Source organism: Dipodomys merriami, unplaced genomic scaffold (assembly GCF_024711535.1).
Source record: "Dipodomys merriami isolate MVZ:Mamm:240054 unplaced genomic scaffold, mDipMer1.0.p SCAF_934, whole genome shotgun sequence".
NCBI classification, from domain to species: domain Eukaryota; kingdom Metazoa; phylum Chordata; class Mammalia; order Rodentia; family Heteromyidae; genus Dipodomys; species Dipodomys merriami.
In genome coordinates this window covers 313,622-325,925 of record NW_027206551.1, presented here as the reverse complement: position 1 = coordinate 325,925, position 12,304 = coordinate 313,622, and the positions used below count along the sequence as shown (strand labels likewise).

Genomic DNA, 12,304 nt, shown 5'->3' with positions numbered 1-12,304 from the left:
CAGTATTTTCACAATTAAAAAAACAATGTATGTCCAAAAGAATATTAGTGATTAGGAAAAATGATAATTTGCCTTTTTACAAAATAATACATAATCCACTCACCACGGTGGTTACATTTTCCCTGTCTCTCCACATGTGAACATTTAATTTATTTTTAGTTCATTCATTCATTCATTAGTTTGGTGCTAATACTAGAGCTTGAACTCAAGGCCTGGCTCTGTCTCAGAATTTGTTATTTATTTTGTTTTAGTTTTCTCAAGGCTAGCATTTTACTGCTTGTAAGACAGCTCCATTTCTAGCTTTTGCTGGTTACTTTCAAACCAGAATCTAATGGACTATTTTTTTTGTCTGGTTTCAAACCACAATCATCAGATTTTGTCTTTCTGATTAGCTAGGAATAAAGACATTGGCCACCAGTGTGGCTCCTACTTTTTCTTATACTTATCTATTGCACATACTTAGATAGCAATTTAATATTGAGAATATAGAAGCAAGATGTACAGTGATTATATTGTTCTGTCAGAAATTCAGGTTAGTAATGTAAATTTCTTCTTAAGACCATACACAAAAAATACTTAAGAAGAAATCTGATGATTTGTGTGTTTGTGTGTGTGTGTGTGTGTGTGTGTGTGTGTGTGTGTGTGTGCTGTTGCAATATGTTCCACATATAAGCACTGTGCAGGTGTGTCCAGCCATTCACATTTATTGGATAAATATCTACCTTGAGATACCAACTCATGGACAATGTCTAAGTGTCCACTCTAGGCTTACCGATGAAGAGGATTATACTTATCCTCATACCTAGTATTCATATGAGTGGCCTTTTTGCAAAGTAGTGTCTCCACTGTAGTAAGCTGCAAGGCAAGCACTCTACACTGAGCCACCTTCCCAGCCCAAGGATTAAGGTTCTTATCTGGCCGGGGGCTGGTGGCTCAAGCCTGTAATCCTAGCTACTCAGGAGGCTGAGATCTGAGGATCTCAGTTCAAAGTCAGCCCGGGCAGGAGGGACCGTGAGACTCCTATCTCCAATAAACCACCAGGAAACAGGAAGTGGCGCTGTAGCTCAAGTGGTAGAGCACTCGCCTTGAGCTGAAGAGCTGAGGGACAGCGCCCAAGCCCAGAGTTCAAGCCCCACGACCGACCAAAAGAAAAAAAAAATTTTTATCTGTAATTTGGTCAAAGTTATGTCTCTTTATGTTGGCAACTAACAATGTATTTACTAATTTCAAGTAAATACATATATTCTATTTCCATCTTTTTTTAAAAATAAAAAAAAACTTGTTTGCTCTGTAAATTGAGTAGAAGCATGGATTTTGTGGCTAGCTAGGTCATTGCACATCTGTATCTCTTTTCCTCTCTCTGTTTTATGGTTCTCATAGACAATATGTTTGCTCCATAATTATCCTGATTTATTTTGCTTTTATATTTTTGGTTGCATCATTTCACTTACTGTTCTGCCATTTCCCAAAACAGCACCACATGAACAGAAAAATCCAGAAATTATGCTGTGGCTCAAGTGGTAGAGTGCTTGCCTTGATTTGAAGAGCTCAAGGACAGTGCCCAGGTCTACAGGTCAGGCCCCACAACTAATTTAAAAAAAAAGAATCTCAATATTTGATAATTCTACTAACAGATCTGACTGAAATCAGTTTAATCACACTTTTCCTGTAAAATGAAGGAATAGATCCAGGCTAGGAAAGCAGCTAGAGAAGGCAGGCAGATTGTATCTGTAACAAAACTGTGTGGAAAATGGAATCGAGGATTACTTAATGGTGATTCACTTGCACTTGAAGCATGATTCTGAATTATTGCTTGCTGATTCTGAACTATTGCTTTGATCATTATATTCTCCAAGAAGAAAAAGAGAAATTTAATTGATAGCAAAGGACTAGTAATACATTTTGACTTCTCATTAAGCATCTTCAATCATCAAAATTACCTGAAGACAATAGATAGGCCTATTTTTAGATGAAAACAAGTGTCTTAAAAAAAAAAAGAATTTAGGTAGTCATACAAAGGACTTCTATTTTACTACTGCATTATACATTTTTTCTAATGTTTGATATCAACATTAGAAAGCTACTAGAAAGCTCTTAAATCCCATATGTTGAATAGTGAGTTCTCTTACACTATAACATGGTATTTCCCAAATCATTTACATAGAAGGCATTGTTTCCTATTTTCTCATTCCTAGAATAAGCTGCACAGGAAGACACCACTGGTCCTGATTATCAGTCTGTACCTTTGAATACTGAGGAAAATCTTTCCTCTGCTCAATATAATTCACTACTCTCCAGTTAGAATAATTTAGCATAGTAAAAATGGAAAAAGAGAAAATAAATCATGGTGAAAAAGCACATGCCGAAAATTCACCAGTTTTTTTCTGACCAGTTCAACCAATGTGAACTATTGGGGAAATATATGGACACCTCATTCCCACTGGTACTCAAAATCTCTGGTTAGGCAATTCTGATGAAGACAAGGAACAAGATGAAAAAATGAGGAATTGTATCAATTGCAAGAAAACAATGGAGTAGGATCCAAGCAAATTTCTTCTTTGGGATGCCGAAATTTATTGGCTTACTGTGGTGTGAACACTACTTTCCAAAAAGGCCACCCAGATGAATACTAGGGATGAGGATGAGTATACCCCTCTTCATCGGGAAGCCTAGAGTGGACACTTAGACATTGTCCATGAGTTGGTAGCTCAAGGCAGATATTCATGCAATAACTCTGAATGGCTGGACACCCCTGCACAGTACTTATATGTGGAATAATACCAGAATGGCTTCTTTATTACTTCATCATGATGCAGATACCAATCCCCAAACTAAAGGCCTATTGACCTCCTTGCATCTTGCTGCTGGAAATAGAAATAGCAAAGATACTCTGTATCTCCTTCTGTTTAACCATTATATCAAACCAGGTCTGAAAAACAACTTTGAAGAACCTGCATTTGATATTGCCAAAAGGGTAAGTATGTATCACTACCTTTTGAAGTTGTCAAAGGCTGTACAAATTGTTCTCCTAAGTCGTAATGGTTTGGTTAAGTTTCTTAAATTTCAAAAATGCCAGTCCATCTTTTGTGTCCCTACAAATTTTTTGCACAATACAAAGCAACAGCAATATCTTACTATAAAATTTATGTATTCCATGGTATTCTTCCAAGTGAATTGCATGATTTTGATATCAAAATGTATTCAAGAGTTGTTTGTATATATCTGTAATGATCTCTGCAGAGTTTGCGATTCTTTAAATCAGAAATAATTTTAACTTATCTGTTGAAATGAATAGTATAGAAACTAAAGATGTTCCGGGTGCTTTTCTGAAAAAAGTATATCTATGTTTGTGTAATGTCCATAATCTATTTCATTCTCTCCTAGATATAATACTTTGAATTCTACATTGTTATATAATGTATAGATTCATTAATAAATGTGACCTTTCAGATTGCATTCCATATAGAAGAATTTTAAGACTCCTTTTTTTCATAGTTTCTTATATTATTTTATTTCTTTGGGATAAAATAGCAATATTATCTAATTTCAAGTTTTGTAAAGGTTATGCTATGTAAAGGCCTTTCTAAGGTGAAAATTTAATACACTGATGTCAAACTAACCTTTAATTCTATGAATTACATATATTGTTACACTTGTGTTTTTGTAATCAACTTTTTAATAACTGTTTTTCATTTCTTGCATCAGAAGAATGAAAAATATGGAATACTTCACAAATTTTCATATCATCCTTGTGCAAGTGCCATGTTAATCTCTGTATTGTTGTAGTTTGGGTAGACCTGCTGCTGAAGCATGCAGTATCCTCAAAATTTAAGTACGTAATGATACAATCTTTATACAGGCATATATCCATGGTTGCCTATTTGTAACAAGGAACCCTTATTGTTCCTAAAAATGCTATTGATGTTATTTCTCTAAATTTCTGTGTACAGTGGAAAAAACTTATATAGTTTGGTTGATTGCTCACATTTACAATTTTTTTGTCAATGACTATTTTGTCATTTTCATTTTAAATTTGATCATACTTTGAAGTCTTTACAGCTAAGTCCAAAGGTGGTGGCTTTTCAAGTACTTATTTATCAACTGAGTTAGCTTTGTGGAGCTAATGGATTCAAAGTAAGCCTTGCTTAAGAGCTACTTCTAACTTTCTGCAGCTTAAAATTTCCCAAATGAGGTCTTGCTGGGACAAATGTCTACCTGAACTGTGAAGACTCAGGGTCTATGTTGAGGTGGCAGAATGATGCAGGCTCCAGCCTCGGGATTATCTGAGGACTGTGTTTGGGATTAGGAAAGCTCTTGAAACGCCAGGATACAGAGGGAAAATGTTCCCTCTTCCTACCTCAAAACATGTCACAGACTCCTGGGAGCTGAGGAAGTGGCTCTTCTGCTTGCTTAAGCATAGATGAACAGCTGGTCATGCATTTTCCTGAGATTGGAGAAGTGGTTTGAGCTTGCTCTAAAATAGTTTAGATAATAATATACCTAGACGTTCTCTTATAGGTTAAGTAAAAATGTATCTGTGGAAATTTTTTGTGTAAAAGTTTTCTGACCAAATCTTGGCAAAAAGTATGCTTGCTAGTTTTTAAATACCCACTAACAATAAAGCACAGCATGCAATGACAATTGCTGTTTGCACTCTGCATCCCCTGTGTCCTGGTGATTTTGTGACCCTTACCCAGGGACCCCAATGGAGTAGACGTTGACACTGAACCTTTACCTTTCTTCCATGTAGGAACAGACCAACCAGAATATCTTACCCTGACAGCATGGATTGTCTTACTGGAACAAAAATAATCTTAGTTACAAGGGATCATAGAGAGATGAACAGTTCAGACAGAATTGTTCAGAATGGAAGGTATTTTATCAAAACATAATTGTTTATTATACATATCATTTCAAAAGTAGCTAAAGCCAGGAAAGTGAAAGAATTGTTCATATGCATGATTACCTACTGTCCTGACCTGTCTATCATCCAACCAAGCAGGAACTTACACTACTGACATTCTATCACTAAATATTGCAATAGCTCCTGGAGAAGTCCATATGTTTCTCCTCGATATTAGGCCTTAAATTTGTAATGTTTTAATCACAGTGTTTCCTCTCGCTTTTAGGCTGCATATCTACAAATGGTAAAGCTTTAAGTCTAACTCTACCAAAAACTGAGGTAGAGAAAATGGAATAATACTTTAAAACAGAGTTGCCTTTGATTCCCTAAACACAACACAACAATGCAAAACAATTTTTATATTATATGTACTTATATATTTTATATTTATATGTGCTGATTTTAAATTTCATACAGTGAATCTTACTAGAATTGATAATTTGACAAATATATTGACATTTATTCCCATAAATAGATTGGAATATAAATAATTAGGATTAGAATATATATTAGAATATAAAAAGTATCAATGCAATATTTCAGTATTAGCTTGTGATATCTTCTAATTGTTCGTGGTCTTCTGAATACAAATGTAAATTAACAGTATTGTTTTCTGCTAATCTTTAAGGGATTTTATTCTGATTCTCTGTATATTGTTTTAACTTGCTGGTCCCAAAGTGTTTTTCTCCATATTTCTGAAGCATTCCTACTGATTATACCCAAATTTTGCTGATATGATGTCTAAAAGCTATTATTCTTCTGCAGGACCCACGTGTCCTAGGATAACAGGTCCCAGTTATCTGCATCATCAGATAACAAGGGCATGACTTCTCACATAGGCCCATGCAACATGCCAACAGAAAATAAAGACTCATCTCAATTTCTCATTTCCTATAATATTTCAGGGCCCCAATTGCTTACAAGTACTAGCAGTAATCAATTGTGAAATGCAAGGCAACTTAAAATGAAAGATGAGATCACAAAATCTGAGAGAAAGTACTGTAATTCAAACTTCCAATTTACAGATGACCAACCCATATGAGTGAACAAAATCACAAATGAACAAGGTTATTTTTAATACCTTTCTCCTAATGATGAATGAAAGATTTCAGTGCAGCCAAAAAAAATAGTTTCTTGAATGATAGATCATAATTGGTCTACCAAGACTAGGAAAACTTGATTTAGAGGTCAAATATAATTTAGAAAAACATTAATTGAGAAGACCCTTAGTGCTTCAAAACACTGGTACTTCAGTAAAACTTGGTTCTGTAGTATAAAAATGTCATTCTCAAACCAATGTAACCTACATTTAAACTCCTGAAAGTATATTCCTTTTCAAATAAACTTTTAAAAATCATATTCACCAAAATAACACTTGACAAGTAGATGATAGTGACATTACAAGGTTTTCAAGTGTAGGGAGCAAGTTACAATACAGTTGATTTACGTACCCAGCACTAATACCAAGCAAGTTCAACCATTCATTAAAGTGCAAAAATACTACCCCCCAACATATGTGTTGTTCAGTAGGTGCCTTCCAGAAATGTGTTAAATAGATCAGCCTCCCATAATTCAAACCCAAATATTAGCTAATAAAGTAAATTTCATCACATAAGAAGGTACATTTTAAAGTCACTAATAGTTGCCTTATCATGTGTTGCCTTATCATATATTTTCCCTATCTGTCTAACATAGTAAGAAATACGACTTTAAGTCTTGAATATGGGTACTGATGAGAGATTTGACAAACCTAAAATCTGTCTTCGATTTCTATCACATTCCTCTAAGTAGTAAATTTTAGTTTTCTTCTTTTTTCCAAAACTTATAGGTAGTAGAAAAAATTATCCTATGTAAAATAAATAATCACATACCATTGTACAAAGCCATTTATAAAAACTGGTAGGAATAAATTCTAGGCCATTTTTAAACGTTCCTTTTGACTAAAGATTAATCTTCCAAATGAACAAGAATAAAATCATGTCTAAGTGCTTCACATCTCCAGTCTTGCAAATTGTTATTGCAGATGAATGAATTATGGAAATATAAGCTGACATCAGTTGCCTATATATTCTCCATGCTGGCCGAGACTCAGAATTTGCACAGCACAGGAAAACAGGTGCAATGACTGGCTTCTCACATCAGGGTGAATTTTTGGCATTGCTGGGCTTCGAACTCAGGGCCTAGGAGGCCCAACTGCACAATAGGTCCACGTGATCACACCAGACTTTGAGGCACTAAGGAGATGGGTTCTTCCCAGGAACTGAGATCGAGCCACAGGGAGGCCAAAATAGTGCTCAATGCATGATTGAAACATGGGTGTATATTCACATCCGTGTGCGGTCTGCGTCGTGCATTGAGTGTACTTATTGTGTTTATTTTGTATGCTATTCATGGATTATTGTGTATTTTCTCATGTATATGATGACAGGTATAACTGGGCTGACATGGATAACAACTTATTCCCATGACCACAGGGTGGCCCATGCATTCTCCATCCTAGCTGAGACCCAAGACTTGCACAGGAAAGAAAACATATGCAACCATTGGCGTCTTACATCAAGATGAATCTTTTGGAAGGGCTGGGATCTGAACTCGGGGTCTAGCAGGCCCAATTGGTGAATGGGTCCATATGAGCACAACAGCCTGTGAGCGACAAAGGAGCTAGGCGTTCCCAGTACCTGAATCTGAGCCCCCCTGGGGGGAGAGTGGGGAGCACAATAGTCATCCATTCATAAGTAGAAGGTAGAATGCAAATAAGTACATATTTGTATAGAGTAGGATTGATGGTGACTTGTGATGGAATCCAATCTGTGTGTACCTATATTTGGGTATTTTCTGATGCATTAATTTCATGTCTTTGATGATTATTGTCATGCTTCATTAACTCTTCTTTACAAATAATCTATACCCCATGAGTCTTGCGTATCATTTCCTACTCGCATTATGCACAAACTACTCATTCAAGTATGAGATCGATCGCATGCCATGACTCTTCCTAGGTCCAGAAACAAGTATCTCAGGATCTCCCGCCATTCCCTCCTCCTAGGGGGACTGAATTCAAGCCTCAGTCCTGGAAAAGTTACTCCTTATATACATCTTAACGATAGGATTTATACTTCCGTTCAGATGTTCAGTCCATATTGTGTTTGGTGTGTTTATTCATTTTATTTCTTGTTTTATTAATTTATTTACCACTTATTTTATTGACTCTGATGACACTTATACCATTTATTACATTGTTTACATCCTATCATATGGAATCTAGATTTTAGATGTATGTGTTCTCCATCATGCCTGGCAGTGCTAGGATCTGATCTCAGGGCCTAGCAGGCCCAATTCATGAATGGGTGAGTTTTAGCATGGGAGCCTATAGCCCATGAAGCTGTCAAGTGGTTCCCACGCACTGAGAGTGACCCCCAGTTTTGGCCAAAACAGCGCTACATGGATAGGCAGACGGTGATATACAAAGAAATATATATTGTTAAAGAGTGCCAGAGCCGTCTATATATGATTGAATGACACATACTACGTTCCTACCAACTCTTAGGTATTTATTATACCACCATTGAAGGAATATTATTCTTTTAATGCTTAATAAACTATACATTAAGATCAATCAGCATTCTAGGACTATTGCATCCAATTTTTGACTAGACGGATGCATGAACTACTCTTTCAATGGATATTCCCATGCATAGGAATGAGTCTCTTGTGATCTCCTGCCATTGGTGTCAGGACTGGGATTTGAACCCAGGGCCTATGTTCAAAGGTTGTCCTATGGCTTCACTGATAGCCCACAAGCCATCAGCAATGGCAGGTCATATCTACTTTGCAGCCATGTCATTCAAACCCAGGATGGTCACTGTGCAAAGAAAAAAATAATAAAACCCCAGCCCCCTGAAGGTTGCCACTTTTTCTGCTTTCCAGTTTTTTTTCTAGAAAGTCCACTGGGCCTAGGATCTTAGGATCAGCTATGGTTCTGGAGGCTGCACCCAAGCCAAGAGAGATCTAAGCTGAAGCAGAGTTTCCATGACCTGAGTTCAATCCCCATGGTTGGCCAAAAGAAAAAAAAGAAAAATAATACAGAAAATATAATTGTTTAACTAAATTAAAAAAATAAAGCTACCTAGTTTGGAATTTCTGCTAGTTTTCTTTCCTAGCCTGGGATTTGAACTCAGGGTCTTGGTAAATCTGTAGCAATGTGAGGGAAGATTTGCTACTACTTGAGTTCAAACCTTGTGCCAACCAAAAATGAAACTTAAGTCACTGACCTAAGCAGGGGGAGGTAGTTGTGGAGATGGGAGGGAAGGTATGGTAGGGGGAAAACAAAGGAGGAGGTAACAATGCTCAATATGAAATTTACTCATTACCTTGCTCCTGTAAAATATTTTTACAATAAAAAACGAACAAAGACAAACAATGTAGTTCTCAGAGAAGCATTTTGGAGGTAAGAGAAGGATCTCTGAGTGAATAGCTGTACAAAATTCTACTCTTTTTAAAATGTTCAGTATGGAACTGAATAAACATAACTGCTTCCATTAAAAAATTATGTCAGTGTCTTGGAACTGGGTCCAGTATTTCTGCCATTGCTAGGATTTGAGCTCACCGTCCATGTAACTATTTTGCATCATGGGTGAAGGCGAAGCTCACTGTCCATGAGGAAAGAAATTCAGGCTAGCATTCCCAGGGCCTAAATGAAGGCCCTGAAATGGAAAAAATATCTCTATACATGTGTAATATATGATATATATATACTTACATATGTATGTTAATTTCATATTATGATTCAGGTGGATCAGTGGAAGAACACCTGCCTTGCATGCCTGAATTCCTCGGGTCAATTCCTCAGCACCACATAAGCAAAAAGAAAAAATCCGGAAGTGGCGCTGTGGCTCAAGTGGTAGAGTGCTAGCCTTTAGCTGAAGAGCTCAGGAATAGCACCCAGGCCCAGAGTTCAAGCCACACAACCGGACCCCCACAGAAAAAGAATGATTTTGTATTTTATTTTCTTTTGATTCATTTATTTATTGATTACTGTATTTAGTATTTTTATACGCATAATATTTATTACATTTTGCACATCTATTATAAAATTATACCCAATAATTTAGGACATTGACTCATTTTCATTAATATTTTATTTAGTGTTGAAACATAATACATAAGTAAATGGAAGCATTTGTCACAGTCTTCACATGATTAGAGTCTCTCAAAAGTATGAGCTTTGTCTTATTTATCTTTGGAAACTTCCTATCGGGTTTTCTTTACATGATTTATACTCAGAAGCCTTTTCTTGAGGATAGGCAAGTGAGGTATAAAATTGTGAGGGTGGGGCTAGAAATGTGGCTTAGTGGTAAAGTGCTTGCTCAGCATGCATGAATGCCAGGGTTTGAATCCTCAGTGCCACATACTCAGAAAAAGCCACCAGCTATGGAGTAGCTCAAGTGGCTAGCCTTGAGAAAAAGAAGCTCAGTGAGAGGACCCAGCCCCTAAAATCAAGCCCAGGACTGTCTAAAACCATAGGCCAGATGCCAGTGGCTCATAAGTGGAATCATAGCTTCTCGAGAGGCTGAGAGCTGAAGACCACAGTCCAAAGGAAAGCCTGTTAGATTCTTATCTCCAGTGAACCACCAAAAGAACCCATCTGGCATTTTGGATTAAGTGCTAGAGTGTTCACCACGAGCTGAAGGGCTCAGGGTCAGTGCCCAGGCTAGAGTTCGAGACACTCAACTGGAAAAAGAGTGAGGGTTAATAAAATACTTTTCCTATTTGCTAATTATGAGAACATTCTTTGGAAGATGAACACTGATGTACACCAGAATTGGTCTCAGAGCTCAAGGTTCAAGTGTAGCACATACATATGCCCATCCTCTCAGACTGTAGCATTGTAGCATTGTGTCCTACAGGGTTCTTAAAGGTCCAAGGTTAAAAGGCTTAATATGCTCCACAAGCCCTTTGTCATAAGCAGTTGACTTGTATTGTCAATGTCATTACAATTCTGAACCTAGCAGAACACAAGTCACCCTAGCTCAGGTGGCTGAGGTCTCAGGATCACAGGGTGAAGCCAGCCAGGGCAGGAAATCTATGACAAAATGACTTCCACTTCTGAAAGGTCAGATATTCAAGAGCTTCGTGAGTCTCCCTTGGTGATGAGAATTTACTTGCACATTAAATGTTCTTATAGTACTTGAGCTATAGAAGAAGGAAAGAACCATTATTGACCTATCCTGGATTCAGATGAAGTTCTCAGGATCCAAGCCCTAGCTCTGCTAGGAGGAAGAACTCCAGTGTAACTCTGTAATTGAAGGACAGAAAACAGTTTCAAAATCCAGGCTAGGTGCAGAGACCAGGCCTACAGGATTAGGAGGCAGAACGTACACACTCAACAGGGAAGTGAGCTGCAAAACCACTTCATTTTTTCCAGGCACAACCAACAATGGGGAAAATCTGTAACATTTGTTAAAGTTACACCAGGGTCAGGCTTTACTAGGCCTCTTCAAACAATGACTAATTAACCTTCCTCCCTCACGTGAAGGGAGCCTCAGGCTACCTTTAGGTTACCAATAGAGAGCCAGTTTATTGGGGGAGAGGGGAGGAACAGAGTAGAAAAACCCTGCTCTCTGGTCTTAGGGAGTGGGTTTTTGACTCTCCATCTATCAGATTTGAAGACCCTTCTACCTCTGTCAGTCCATTCTCCTTCATTCTCCACATAATTAATGCAAATCCCCAGACTAACTAGAGGAAGGACTGTTTCTATTTTGTCTCCAAGCACATGATTTAGATCCTAGCTCTGCCCTCTTGACTCTGGGGCCCTTGGTTGCCTGAGAAGTGGGAAAGAGACAGTCTTCCTGCTCTGTGGTTATGTGAAGGCACAATGCAAAAGGCCTCCTGACTGGGAAGTGTTCCCTTCTTTCCTCCTGACGTCCAAAGTTTAAACTATCATCTTTCTTTCTTTCTATCTTTCTTTCTTTCTTTCTTTTTTTTTTTTTTTTTGGTCCGGTCGTGGGGCCTGAACTCTGGGCCTGGGCGCTGTCCCTCAGCTCTTCAGCTCAAGGCAAGCGCTCTACCACTGAGCCACCTTCCCAGCCCATCTATCTATCTATCTATCTTTCTTTCTTTCTTTCTTTCTTTCTATCTTTCTTTCTTTCTTTCTTTCTTTCTTTCTTTCTTTCTTTCTTTCTTTCTTTCTTTCTTTCTTTCTTTCTTTCTTTCTTTCTTTCTTTCTTTCTTTCTTTCTTTCTTTCTTTCTTTCTACCTACCTACCTACCTACCTAGGTATCTCTTTGCCAGGTCTTGGGTTGAACTTAAGACCTGGGCACTGTCTGTAGCACTCTACTACTTGACCCACAACACCAATTCTGGGCTTTTCTGTGTATGTGCTACCGAAGAATCGTACCCAGG

General features: G+C 37.6%; 1 pseudogene; it reads right to left on the bottom strand.

The window, feature by feature from the left end:
- Positions 1-3,712: 3,712 nt before the first annotated feature.
- On the bottom strand, positions 3,713-3,812 carry LOC138821738 (U6 spliceosomal RNA; annotated as a pseudogene).
- Positions 3,813-12,304: the final 8,492 nt, after the last annotated feature.